Source organism: Mauremys mutica, chromosome 5, assembly GCF_020497125.1.
Source record: "Mauremys mutica isolate MM-2020 ecotype Southern chromosome 5, ASM2049712v1, whole genome shotgun sequence".
In the NCBI taxonomy this organism is placed as follows: domain Eukaryota; kingdom Metazoa; phylum Chordata; order Testudines; family Geoemydidae; genus Mauremys; species Mauremys mutica.
In genome coordinates, this window is record NC_059076.1 from 126,756,371 (window position 1) to 126,771,106 (window position 14,736).

At 43.6% G+C, this 14,736-nt stretch overlaps 1 long non-coding RNA gene across 2 annotated transcripts in view; it reads left to right on the forward strand.

Annotated features, from left to right (window-relative positions):
* The first annotated feature begins 3,150 nt into the window (after positions 1 to 3,150).
* Positions 3,151 to 14,736, forward strand: part of LOC123371878 — a 71,830-nt gene continuing 60,244 nt past the window's right edge. Inside the window, exons 1-4 of one of the 2 annotated variants that reach the window (XR_006579976.1) lie at positions 3,151 to 3,301; positions 4,160 to 4,256; positions 4,363 to 4,510; positions 5,872 to 6,332. This is a non-coding gene — a long non-coding RNA (uncharacterized LOC123371878). Of the gene's footprint in view, positions 3,302 to 4,159; positions 4,257 to 4,362; positions 4,511 to 5,871; positions 6,333 to 14,736 lie in introns of those variants that run through there. The other variant, XR_006579977.1, reaches the window with a different exon arrangement.

Consider the following 14,736-nt stretch of genomic DNA (forward strand, 5'->3'; position numbering starts at 1 on the left):
GAGGAGGATCTGGGGAACTACAGACCAGTCAGCCTCACCTCAGTCCCTGGAAAAATCATGGAGCAGGTTCTCAAGGAATCAATTCTGAAGCACCTAGAGGAGAGGAAAGTGATCAGGAGCAGTCAGCATGGATTCACCAAGGGCAAGTCATGCCTGACTAACCTAATTGCCTTCTATGAGGAGATAACTGGGTCTGTGGATGAAGGGAAAGCAGTGGATGTGTTATTCCTTGACTTTAGCAAAGCTTTTGATACGGTCTCCCACAGTATTCTTGCCAGCAAGTTAAAGTAGTATGGGCTGGATGATTGAACTATAAGATGGATAGAAAGCTGGCTAGATCGTCGGGCTCAACGGGTAGTGATCAACGGCTCCATGTCTAGTTGGCAGCCAGTTTCAAGTGGAGTGCCCCAAGGGTCGGTCCTGGGGCTGGTTTTGTTCAATATCTTCATTAATGATCTGGAGGATGGTGTGGACTGCACTCTCAGCAAGTTTGCAGATGACACTAAACTTGGAGGAGTGGTAGATATGCTGGAGGGTAGGGATAGGATACAGAGGGACCTAGATAAATTAGAGGACTGGGCCAAAAGAAACCTGATGAGGGTCAACAAGGACAAGTGCAGAATCCTGCACTTAGGACGGAAGAATCCCATTCCCTGTTACAAACTAGGGACCGAATGGCTAGGAAGCAGTTCTGCAGAAAAGGACCTAGGGATTACAGTGGATGAGAAGCTGGATATGAGTCAACAGTGTGCCCTTGTTGCCAAGAAGTTCTAACGGCATTTTTGGGCTGTATAAGTAGGGGCATTGCCAGCAGATAGAGGGATGTGATCATTCCCCTCTATTCGACATTGGCGAGGCCTCATCTGGAGTACTGTGTCCAGTTTTGGGCCCCACACTACAAGAAGAATGTGGAAAAATTGGAAAGAGTCCAGCAGAGGGCAACAAAAATGATTAGGGGTCTGGAGCACATGACTTATGAGGAGAGGCTGAGGGAACTGGGATTGTTTAGTCTGCAGAAGAGAAGAATGATGGGGGATTTGATAGCTGCTTTCAACTACCTGAAAGGGGGTTCCAAAGAGGATGGATCTAGACTGTTCTCAGTGGTACCCAATGACAGAACAAGGAGTAATGGTCTCAAGTTGCAGTGGGGAAGGTTTAGGTTGGATATTAGGAAAAACTTTTTCACTCAGAGAGTGGTGAAGCACTGGAATGGGTTACCTAGGGAGGTGGTGGAATCTCCTTCCTTAGAGGTTTTTGAGGTCAGGCTTAACTAAGCCCTGACTGGGATGATTTAGTTGGGTTTGGTCCTGCTGTTTGAGCAGGAGGTTGGACTAGATGACCTCCTGAGGTCTCTTCTGTTAAGTCCTGGGGGCAGCCGGTGTAGGAAACAATCACTTGAGGCCAGAGAGCAGACAGCTAACCAAAACCTCCATTTTATTTACAGAAACAGAGAGCTCACTCAGCCGGTTGAAACCGGCTGAGCTATCCCTTAATAGTCTAACTCAGTTGCCATAGTAACAAAACCCATGACAACCAAATACACAACATCTTCCAACCCTGAGATTCTATGATTCTATGATCCTCATTCCTGCAACCCCAGGCTTAGGATGAGAGAAGGGGATACATAACCCCTGGAGCTGCAGGAGCAACAGCGATAGGGGCTGGGACAGGTGCATAATTAATCACTGGGTTGGAGGAGTGGTAGATGCATAGGGGTGGGAGGACACAGATTTGATTCAGTGAGAAGTTTGGGGAGAAGCTGGAAGCTCTGCACTATCTGATAAGCCAACGGAGGCACTTGTAGCTGGGGGCCAAAATCACCTTCTCTGTAAATCTGGGAGAGTGGGCAGCACTTACTGTCTCTCAGACGCACACTGGGCTTAGGGGCAGGCAGCCGAAGTAAAAAAGTCAAGAGACAAACCAAAACCTACAATCTGATCTTTAAAAAACCCCTCTCAATTTCTGGGTGAATCCCATGACTTGGGGGGAGGGACTCGTGATTTTTTAACTTTGGGGATTGGCAATACTGCATATAGGGTCCAAGTATTGCATAGGGAAAGCAGACTATCAGCATCCATCATGTGGTTCTAAAAGACATGTACACAGAGGAGACCAATTTTCTTTGCTGATCTTTTCCCCCTACACCTCAAGGTCTCAGCAGCAGTGAGGCATTTCCTTAAGCTCATGACACACAGGTGAAAACTCAGTATGTGGCAGGAAGCGGTACTGGTAAGGCAGTGGACAGCGTTCTTCCCTTAGAATCATTAAACAATTCGCCAGCCGGGTGCTAGGGGGCCGCTGCGCTGCGTGAGGTGCTGTTACATGAGACCTAAAAGTGAAATCCTGACCACTTGTGGTCACTTTACATCCTTGGAGTCTTTTAATAAAATTAGAGGATATTCTCCTATGATGGCCTTGCTAAATAAAAATAGGATAATTACATTCCATCAAAAGCCCCTCTTCTGGCGTCCATTGGCTAAGGGATCATTTATTCTCTAGTCTCAACAGTTGGATAGTGTTGCTATGTGCTATTTAAAGGTACCCTTCTTCCACTCCAGTGCATGGCAGCTGTATTTCAGCAGAGGATGAAGTGAGTCCTGTATATATAATTTGCAATCAGTTTGCAAAGGTTTCTGAATGCCTTGGGATTTATAGCAAGAAAGGCTCTGTATAAATGTCAGTGAGTATCATTAGGTGTGTGTGTGTCTATAATGCTGATGGAACACAAGCACCATGAATTACCCAAATTGCTACCATGGGAACTACATACTTTTTTAAGGATCTGATCTGGCAAGCCACATTCATGCCGAGTAGCGCTTACTCATGTGAATTTTCCCACCATATTAAATGGCACTGCTTACTCGGGAAAATGCTACTCAATCTGAGTAAAAGTTGCAGAATCAGAGCCCTTAGGCATTAGCAGAACAGAGTCAAAAAGGTGGGTAAAACCCACATAACTTATTGGCACAGAAGTTGTTTCTGCCCTGGGCTTGCTGTCACTATCTTTCCATGCTGGAAAAATTGTGTGTGTGGGTGCAGTATACCCGTTTTTACAAGTTTTATTTTGCTAACATCTCATGAGTTCTGGTCTCCCCAGCAATGAATCTGAGATACTTTTGTTCGTGTGTGCTGCAGGGGAAAAGGATTTAAAGACCCAACATTAAAGAAAGAGACTGCCTTTCTGTGGTTTGGGAACAGCAGCTTGATGTGAAATAATCTTGAAGATGAGGTCCAATGTTTTCTTTTGACGTAGGTTGACAATGCAACAAGTTGCTGTTGTGGAGGGAGACAAAAAAAGCAGGTACTTTTGCCCCCCACGGTGTGCTAAATGTGAGGGGTCAGGATGTCCTGGCTCTTACTTGCCTATGCGAGGGAGTAAGGCCTCCCTGCAATGCAATCCCAGCCCTGCTCCCCAATGACCTGAATTATTATTGTTTAGAGCAGGGGTAGGCAACCTATGGCACACGTGCCGAAGGCGGCCCGCAAGCTCATTTTCAGTGGCACTCACTGCCCGGGTCCTGGCCACTGGTCTGGGGGGCTCTGCGTTTTAATTGAATTTTAAATGAAGCTTCTTAAACATTTTAAAAACCTTATTTACTTTATGTACAACAATAGCTTAGTTATATATTATAGATTTATAGAAAGAGACCTTCTAAAAACGTTAAAATGTATGACTGGCACGTGAAACCTTAAATTAGAGTGAATAAATGAAGACTCGGCACAGCACTTCTGAAAGGTTGCTGACTCCTGCTTTAGAGGCTCAAAAGCACCAGTTAAACTCTGCAAGGAAGGAGGGCCTTGTGGTTAAGGGATTGGCCTAGAAATGAGGGGTTATGGGTTTGATTCCTAGATATACCATATGGCTCTTGATGTTGGGCAACTCACTTAATGCCCAAATAAATTTGTTAGTCTTTAAGGTGCCACAAGGACTCCTCGTTCTTTTCTCTTAATCTGTCTATGTCTCAGATGTAAAATGGAGATGATCATGATTCCTTTCCTCCACCTTTTGTCTATTTTGATTGTAAGCGATTGGGTCAGAGATTGCCTGTTACTATATATAGGTACAGAACCTAGCATAAGAGGATCCTAATCTTGGCTGGAGTCTCTAGGAGCTACTGTAATACAAATGACAATAATAACCTGGGCCCCATTGTTCTAGGTGTTGTCTGAACTCACGAGAAGATGCTTGCTCTGAAGAGTTTACAATCTACTAACACATGCAGCCTTTAAAATGGGGGACAGTGGAACACAACAAAGTATGTAACATTTTAATAAATTATACACGTTTTGTACATTTTTAAACAATGATTCGAACACCTCAGCTTTGCCTGGTGTGGCCCTTCAACCTTGCCTTTCTTGCAGGCATAACAGAAGAGGTGAGATGTGGAGGCAAAGTGAGCAGTTGCCATTTTGGATCAGTTTGGCCCTTGTGGATGTTCCATGCAACGTGGGAGAATGTGCGAAGACTGGTGTGGGCTTGGCTGGTGGCTTGTCAAAACTGTCAACGTTGGTGAGCAAGAGAGATGTGAAAAGAAACAAGCACAGATAAGTAAGGAGAGACAGAGCTGTGAAGGCTTTGGAAAGTGAGGATGAGAAGGTGGACTTTAGAATTCCCGTCACAAGCTAGACTGTTTGCAAATGAAGGGCCAGACTTGGATCCTCCTACTCATGGCTGGTTTCCATGGGATCACTTGAGGGGAAACTCTTTTGCAAATCATGTAGAGCCTGTCAGAATCAGGCCCTAAGAATACGGGGCCAAATTCAAAGTTCAGATACACAAGTGTAGCTCCATTGACTTTAGTGGAGTTGGATCTCCATACACCAGTTTGAACCTGGCCCCACGGAACCCAAAGCATTCTCTCATTGGTGCCTCTAAGTATTTTCCCATTGGTGATCTATTGTCAGGATAAAAAAAATAATCCCCCAGTTTCTCATTGCAGAGGAAAATTATTGCTTCAGATATTATGCAATAGAGGAGACAGGCCTGGTGAAGACAAGGAAATGGTTTGTTGAGTAGGATAAAAGAAGTGTACATAGAGCAGCGTATATTTATTAAGGTGTCTGTCTCTGCAAGTGGTTGCAGAAGCTTTGGTGTTTTGATTGCTGCTTGATTTAGACAGCTTTCTGGGTGATGTTACTCTTCTATTTATGTGGCCTAAGAAAGGGAAAAGAGAGAGAGAGGAGCCTTGGGGAGCTGTGACCCTCTTTATTCAAACCTGAACAGCGGCAGGGTCTTTACTTCCAAGAACTCACTTTGCCTTTCTTCTCACCATCCAATGAATGTGCCGAAATAATAGGTCCTTGGAGCTAACAAGGTTGATCATCAAGAAAAACTCTGTGCCTGCCGAATCCTAGGGTGATGGAAAAATCTTAGTGCTTCATTGAACTACATTGTGATAACAGACAATCTAAAAGGCAAATTGAAAGGGTGATTTTGAAATTGATCTGGGCACAGACATTTTGTGCTATTCCCTGTTCCCCAAACAACATAGCATGGACCACTGCATGGACTGAGCTTCCTAAATGCCAAATAACACCAAATGTATCACATGTGATTGCAGCAGATGTCTTCAGCAGTGGGTGGCAGGATTGGTGTTAATGTTTAATGCTGGGTGTAGGGATACAACGGCACTAAATTATGGAGATTACATTAGTAGGTTAAGAGGATCATTACTACAGAAAGGTCCTGCTGGGACCTTAGCACTCTCCTTACATGGAGGTGTTAAATAGAATCACCTGCTGTGAATGACAGAGCTGCAGATATAAATAACCACAAACAGGAGGACAGCACATACTTCCCAGGAAGCAGAGCAGCACGGGATTTTTGGATGCATTTTGAATGGTGTTAATATAGCCACTTTTCTTTTTCAGACACATATAGCCTTGTGGCTAGGACAAGAAAGTAGGAGTCAGAATTCCTGGGATATACTCCTTGGACAAGTCACTCTACCCTTCCAAACCTCAGTTTACCCATAAAGAAAAACAGATGTAACAATATTTGTGTGGGTATTTATTGGGTTATCTCTCTCAGGACACCGTCAATACCAGGTTGAGTAATCAAGACCGCCGAACAGGGAAATAACCCACTTCCTTCCCTGATGAACGAAGGGACGCACCCCACCCATGTACTTTTTCGCTACACTGATATTGACTTGGACTCTTAATACATTCCATGGGTGGCATACCTGAGCCCACTTATCCACTGATGCTTTAAAAAACCCTGCCCCCCAATCTGGGTTTATGCTGGTTATGTGATATGTATCTATCTCGTGATCCTTGTAACCGATACCTATAATCCCTCATAACTCAAGCCTGACCCCAGATTTACAGTACCTTCCCTCTTAACTTGTGTATATTTAATTTTAAACATTAACCTTAATACAATTTTTAAATCTGAGTACCTGACAAACTTTTCTGTATTCATCCTTATGACACGTCTGTGAGATAAGGGGGTGCTATTCTCCCCACTTTACAGATAGGGGATTGAGGCACAAAGAGGATAAAGGCCAGATTTCACTAGGTTCCTATCTGCATCTTTGAATGCCTAGATATTTTTGAAAAACTGGGTCAAAGTGATTTGGACAGCATCACACAGGAATTCTGTGTTGGAGCAGGAGCCCAAGAGTGGATCTCCCAAGTCCTATGTTATTCTCTAAACGGGGGGCCATCCTTTTCACTGTATTGTATGTCTGCAAAATGCCATGCATGCCTTTACTGCTGTATCATTAGAGCCCTGCAAATCCGCAGGTATCTGCTTTATATCAGTGGGCCATTTTTGTGGCTAGCAGCTCGGATGTGGATACAAATTTTTTATCCGCGCAGGGCTCTGCAGCACAGACTCACCAGAACAGAGCGGCTGTCACCCAGACCACAGGGTCCAGCTCAGCTCTCTGAATCACACAGCAGCGGGGGTAGCCTGCTGGGCATTCTGGGAGTTGTAGTCTCCAGCTGGCTTGGACAGAGGAGGTAAACTACAACTCTCAGAAGGGAGTGAGCCAAGTGCCATTTTGAAAGAGATGTGGTGGTGTAATTTACACTAGTGTGTGGCAAGGGCCCGTGCTATGAAGGAGGAGTAGTTATCACTGCTCTTTGCCTGGACTGGGTCTGCCTGCATTACAGCCCCCGCAGCAGCATAGGGGTGTCCGAGCCCTCCCATCCCACTTCACACAAGCTCCCAGGGCTGTAGCCTTTGATGTGGAAAAAAATTGATCCACGCATTGCGTTTTCAATCAGATCAGCCTGTGGCCCTTTATTGATTACAAGCGCGCAGAGGGGTGGCAGCTAAAGGAGCTGCTCCCCCGAGTCCAGGAACATACAAACTTTTTAAAGCTTAAAACCACAGACAAATTACACATACTTCCATATTAATTACCTTATTTGGAATACATTGCAAAATTAATATAGGTCAAAAGCAAAAAGAACAATCACCCTTATTTGGCTTTTCCTGTTATTGTTGTTCACAGTCTGGTTTGTTTGCGGTTTGACTTTCCTAACAGTGCTATTGAGGTTATATATTTCCTAAACTTGGACTATTGCAAATTGTTCTGTTAGGGGATTTTTTTCCACTCTGACTCCTGCTCCTTGTACACAGAAACAAGCAGGATCTTAGTTCAAAGGCTGTAAGCAAGCTTGACCAAACTCAAGGCCTTGACTAAAGTTTAAGGCCTGCTGCTAAATTTTCCCTCACAATTTCCCCCTTTGATGCCTCTTTGGCATCACTTTAGCATACACCTCTATGTTCATTAATCCAATAATTTCCTCTCTCCCTCTCCCTCTATCTGCATTTCCTTATACACATTTATTACTGCCTCTGGCCTCCGGTTTCCCAAACTGTTGTCATTACGTTTATTAACAATTATTAGTGCCACTTGCTCTCATACATTGAGCCTAGCAGGTCTAGCACAATGATAAATGCATTCATTACAACAACAGCAATAACACAATTCTTTGCCAAAACATAATAAAAGCGATAACATTCCCAAAATAAGAAAATAATATGGTTTGGGTTGCTGAATAGCCTTGGTTATAAAGCATACTGCATCATACTAAATACATAAAGTAGACACTCTATAGGCAGTATGAAAGGCATTCTTTTTAATTTGATATATAATTTGGAGCATGTGAATTTGTCCCTGTAGGTCAGAAATTTTCTGAACCTCTGGTAGGACTGAAAGCAAATTTTGGAATCAGTCAGGTACTAGGGTAGTCCAATTAAAGGGGATTTTATACTTAAGGGCTACTTGCAAAATCTTATTAGCAGGCCAATAAAGAAGATGGCTGCCTGCAGCAGTGGTAAGATTAAAATGTATATCTAACAAAACAGAGGCTTTTAAACACACAGAGCTGTCATTAGCTTGGAAAAGCAAGTGTCCTGTCAAGTTAGTTCCTAGCCCCATGCCTTCCCAGCAGACACTGTCATGAACAGTGACAATCTCCCCAGTTTCAGTTTGCGCATACATTGAAGCTGTGGGGGTTCTAAGGGCCAGAGTGTTCATTGATTTCCTATCCCTATCCAGATATCAGGCGTTATTTCAGGAGCACTGACTATAAATTGGTTAGGCATACCAGGTGGTTTAATTTCCCAAATGTCTTGGTGAATTACCCAATCCCACATGCATCCTCCCCATGGACCTGGCAGGATTTGGTATGTGGGAGCCCACACCCTTCCAACTGGTCTGTATGCTTGGAAGGAGCACTTGTGAGAGTCTGCACCTCCATCCAGAGAACCTCCAGGTATGTCTCCAGGGCCACAAATTAGATGGAACTCCTGAGGTGTTTGTAAAGGCAGAGGGCCAGGCCTGATGGTTAAGGTCCCTCCGAATGGCTTTTAGCTGGTCATTCAGAAAATCTTGAACCTCTGAACATGCCAGATCCCACTGCAATGCCTTCCCTGCCTCAGTGATATTTAGCACCATTGTTGTCAGCAGTTTCTGGGTCATTGAGCTAAGGGCAGAGATAACACATAACTCACCAACACCAGCCTGGACTTGGGTTAACTGTGCTCCAGTAATAAGGCCTGTGGCTTTTTCTAACTGACCTATTTTTTTTCATGTTCTTGGGTTTTATGGATATTCCAAATTGCTACTATGCTATTTGCACCATCCCATAGGTGTCCAGCCAAGTCTCTTCTCTTTCTAGGGGAAGCCCAGGTCTTTTGCTGAGCTAGCCGAATGGCAGATCCTTTAAAACAATTTGGATATGGAGACGTAATTTGAAAACTGGATAAAGACAGTGTGAATTTAATGGTCCCTAATGTAGCATTAATTACAGTCCACTGATGTCCTAACACATCTCTCCTCTGTGAAGCATTATACCACATCTGTTGGCCAAACACCTTCACAAAGGGCAGAGAAGCATCAGCATCAATGGCAAAGGAAGGGGTATATTGCAATAGGGTACAGGATAAATTATTACTTTCGGGAATAATTTTTAGTACAGGTAAAATCTTCAGTGGCAGAACAGACTCTTTGGGTATATGTTTGATTATTTACTAGTGAGGCTACTAATTGGCTAAGATTTAGAAAAATATTACTTTCCCATTTCCATCCTAAATTCGTTAAGGAGAGGCTAAGGAATATTAAAAGTTTCATCTTCAGGTAGTTTTGGCTAGCTTCTGCAAGCTATTCTTTGAGATTTAGTAGTCTTAGTTCACTTAGCTGTTCGGCAGTGAGGCAGCAAGGGAGAGGTTACTAGCACAATCACCTTGCTTGGTTGGAGGCTTTATTATGTCCTCAGGTGGAGAGGTTGTTTTCTTAGCAAGATCCAAAGGCACAGTGGGTCTGTCAGTGGACAAAGGAGAGGTTACCAACTCTTCACCTTGTCCTTCACTCCTGCTGTCCAGGAGGAGCAACAATGCCAGAAGGAAAGATAGACTGATCATCAGCCAGAGAGCCATTACAGTGAGAAACATGGGCAGATAGTCAATTCTTGGCACTTCACAGTGGTGTTGATAATTAACAGGACTTGATAAGGGTCCCTCAGCATGGATCCAGGGCAGATCCTCGCTGATGGACCTCTATGTAGATCCAGTCTCCTGGTTTCAGCGAGTGGGAGGGCTGCTAATATCAAAAGACCTAACACATTTCATTAGCGCCTGGCAATAATTAAGCCTTGTGTTATTTATTAAATGACTGTCCATCTGAGCCAGGGCCAGTGGGGCACAGCTGGTAGTCTCACTGGGTGCCTTGTTAGAATTTCATGAGGGCTGAGTTCGGTGTTTTGATTGGGAGTGGCCGTCAAAGGGCATTTGGCCATATTGGTGAAGCTGCACATAACTCTTTTATAATCTGTCCAGATATGCCAGATTGTGATACAAAATGCTTAAGCAAAAGTTTTACAACAGTTTTGGCATCTGCCTTTTTACAAGGAAATACATTACTAAAAGTAACACATACTAATAATTACAACATTTAAACATTTGAATTAAATCAATCTGAATATTTACAAAAGGTCGCCAGGATAGGGGACGCGCAGCCTGCCTAACTTTAACAGCCTTACCAACATTATGTTGCTGGCAGATTACACACTGTTGACAGTATTGCTGGGCCACAGGAGAAAAAATCTGGTACAAACCAGTCTCATCTAACTACAGCAATAATTCTCCCTTCGCCCACGCGTGCCACTCTGTGGTGCACCCGAGCAAAGCAGGGCCAGAGCACCCTGGGCGCAACCAGGCGGCTGTCCTGGAAGCGCCAAAGGCAATCAGGATGCAAAGTGTACCCAGCAACACTCTAAGAACATTTTTTTTGGCTTTTCAGTTGGTATCAGCTTTTCTTATTTTTCTGAAAGTCAAAGAGAGCATATTTCTACCCCCTTGGGGTTGGCAGATTATTGCTTAAAATATTCCTTTTTCTAGAAATACCCTTGCTGATTGCAGGTAAAACTGAGGAATTACTCCCCATATTTTCCTGTATTTGTTTTATAGGCAGGTCAGGTTTTAATGGCTTCTATTTTTATCATTTAGGTGATTTGCATTAACACGGACATTCTTAGCTTGCTTTTGAATTCAAAGTTATCAGCTGCTTAGAGACTCTGTCTCAAAAGGACACAATTAAGTTGTAACTTTTAACTCCTGCTTTCAGACACACTTTGATTTGAAAAGGAAAACACAACCCAATTTGGCTCCCTTTTGGCAAAGTAACCATTGATTACACAGAGCCACCTTAAGGCTTAGTGTGGGGCACTGATTACAGCTTTTCTTTGCTATTTGTTACCAAAACAGATTTTAAATCTTTTTCCATTCTCCTGGCTTTGACTTCCCTGCTGCAGCCACAACTTTGGTCTTTATTTAAAACAACTTAAATCTTGCAAAGCATTAAGTCACCTTAATGCTTAAATGCTAAACACCAAAATTAAACAACACTAGTTTCTTTTGTCTGGCAAAAGTATTTTTCTGTTTTACAACCTTAAAACAACACCAATTCATCTTAAACTTATAAAACAAAGATTGTACACACCAAGAGTGGGTGGTTGTTTTTTTTAAGCAAATTCGACTAACTTGTTCATAGTTAAATGATTCCAGCATGGTGTGGTATTTAATATATGTTTCTGTTGAGAGGAGAGAGAACACTTACACATTGTTTGCATTATATACAGCAACTTTTTTGTGACTCATTACATACGTTTCAAATCCAACAGTATCCAGTGACCTGGTATTTAGCTTTAAGCATCATGAACCAGCTTCTACTTTAACTTGACGCCTGGGATTGAGTTCACTTTTTTACTCATATACGTTTCCCCATGCTTCTTCATGAGTGCCCTATACTACCTCATAAGGAGAAGTGTAAAACCAAGATCCCTTTTCCAGCCCGTCCAGCAGAAATGTGAACTATTTCTGCTGTGAAGGAACTGAATTTGACTGACAATTCCTCTATAAGATATACTGTACCGATGTTAGTATCAGGTCTAAAGGTTTCTTATCCCTTTTCCTCCATTTTACCACCATCTCCTCATTTTTTACAACCAGAAATCTTAACTCTGAGCCCAGATCTATTACCATCTCCAACACTTCAGAAATCTGTAATGAGTCGGCCAGATCTTCATCTGGTGTAAACTGGCCTAGCTCCATTGGCTACAATAAAGTGACACCAATTTACAACAGCTGACAATCTGGTCCAATTCTCTCCCCCCCATCCTCCCCTGGTTTTTAAAGAGTTTCCATAGTATGTACACTAATAATTCAGGGCCTCTTCTACAGCTCCAACATTTCCTGGAGCTCTCTTCTGCAAATTTGGCCAACATCCCTGGAATCAGAGAAAAATTATATTAATGATCTTCAGTTTAATCTATTTGAGAATGAAAAGGCTGCTTTTGCATATATGAGACCAATATTCTGTTCAGAATTGTCCCCCAGTTCCTCATCCCAGAGAAGTGAATGTTCTGCAGGTGATTACTACCTCTACATAGGCTATTTAGGCCTTTTTGCCTCTTATTTCTTGGAAGTATCACCTCTTCATCTCCCCAGTTATATCCACAGAGGATCCTATTTTCCTGGATCTGGTTCTGCTTTGGCGTTATTGGAAATATTTCCTATTTCTCCTTATATTTTACACGTGAAGTTTAGTTTGACGGAGGCTAAGACATTAGTCAGATTCAAATTGGGACTGGACGTTTTATACAGATAACAAGTATATGCAGAGGTATTGTATTAATGCTAACAAAATGAGAGTTTTGGAAGGGATATAAAACCTCCTGAGCCTGGGGCTAAGATGGTCTCTAATGATTAGTGGTTAGAAAGAGAGCTTTATGGTGGGCATATTATCCTATGCCTGCCTGCTGTGAGGTTACTTTCACCTTCCTCAGAAGCACCTGGTGCTGGCTGCTCTTGAAGACAGAATAATGGACTAGATGGACCATTGGTCTGATCCAATGTGTCCGATTGACCATATTACCTTTCCCTTTCCAGAACTTTATGGAAAATCATAATGGGGTCTTCAGATAATTTGAGTCACTCTCTCCCCACTTTTTACAGGTTTCCTTCAGGATTTTATAGCCTGTTTATCTTTTAAGGTCACTAAATCTTTGTCATAACAGATGGTGGGCCATTTACAATACAGTGGTCTCTTTGAAAAAGACCTTTTTCTACATGGAACTTGGTTATCCTTTTTAAAGACCCATTGTAGTTGGTAATGAGTGTGAAGGGCCAGCTAAGAAGGTTCCATCTTAGGACACCCTGTCTGTATCCAGCTATACCTAGATCTAAACCTAGATCTCTTACACTTTCAGACGAAATGTGTCAGGAGTTCATTGCAGTCTTTTGGCCACGCTATAGGAAACGTGCCCCTTATTGACTTGAAGTCATCAATCGTTTCCACAGTATGGACCACATCTCAGTGAAGAGATTGTCCTGTGGGTATTTCCTCTCTGATTTGCAATCATGCAGATCACTGTCCTGTCCATCTGCAGTTATGTAGGCCACCTCGCCCTACAAAACATCCTATGGCCATTGCTTATGTGGAAAAGCATAGGTAGGAAAATATCTTTTAAAGTGTTTACCTATCTGAAAGGAAAGATGGTCTTGTAGTTAAGACACTGGACTGGAACTTGGATGACCTGAATTCCGTTCCCCGTGCTGCCACAGATTATGTGTGTGGTCCTGCGAAAGTCACTTTAACTCTTTCTGCCTCTGCTCCCAGCTATAAAATGAGAATATTAGTACTTACTTGTAAGCTTTTGGAGACAGAGAGTGTATTTATATGCAGCACCTACCATCTTGAGGCTGCTAGAGGCAGGTTGTTATATCGCCAATTTTTAGCTGCGTTTAGTGTGATTGAATACAAGTGAATCACACTGTCTTCTTTTGGTCTTCACTTGGTCTCCCCCTCCCTTCCGTTATGTTTTATCTGGAAACAAAGAGCACAAGCCAGCACCACATGACTAGCCAACGCGTAGGTGCTGATTTCTACTGGTGCCGGTGGGTGCTCGACCCCTCTCTGCTCCCAGCCCCACCCCATCTCCACCCCTGCCCTGCCCCTCACGCCCCCTTTCCAATCCCTTCCCCAAAGTCCCTGCCCCAACTCCGCCCCTTCCTCCCCCTATTCCAACTCCTTCCCCAAATCCCCACCCTGGCCCCGCCTCTTCCCCACGTCCTCCCATAGCACACCACGTTCCTGCTCCTCCCCCCTCTCTCCCGGAGCTTGCTACAGCTGTTTGGCGGTGATAAGCGCTGGGAGGTAGGTGGAGGAGCAGGGACGCGGTGCACTCAGGGGAGGAGATGGAGGAGGAGTGAGGTGAGGCGGGGTGGGGTGGGGAGCTTGGCTGCCAGTGGGTGCAGAGCACCCATTAATTTTTCCCTGTGGGTGCTCCAGCCCCGGAGCACCCACGGAGTTGGTGCCAATGAGCCAACGCAATCTGTATCACCAGAGACTGGTCTGCAGACCATCGATGCTCCATAGCTGAGAATCCACTGCTCATCCCCATATTGACAGTGGAAGGAAAGACACATCTCTTCCAATCCTTCTGAGCTGGATCCGTAAGGAGCCTGCACTAGGGCTATATATGTTATTAACAGGTGGGTGTAACCTGACCCTCAGCTATCTAAAAGTGTGAATTTCTCCAAATAAATCATAACCCTTCCAGTTTTGTTTTACCATATTTATAGTATAAGGGCATCAGTTCTGAGATGCCCACACTCTACTGCATGCCAAATGGGTTGTTTTGGAATTTTTAATGTTGTTAACAGTTGATCGTCAGCATCTGAACTTTCTTTGGCCTCTCTCTCCCCCAAATGAGTCCCCT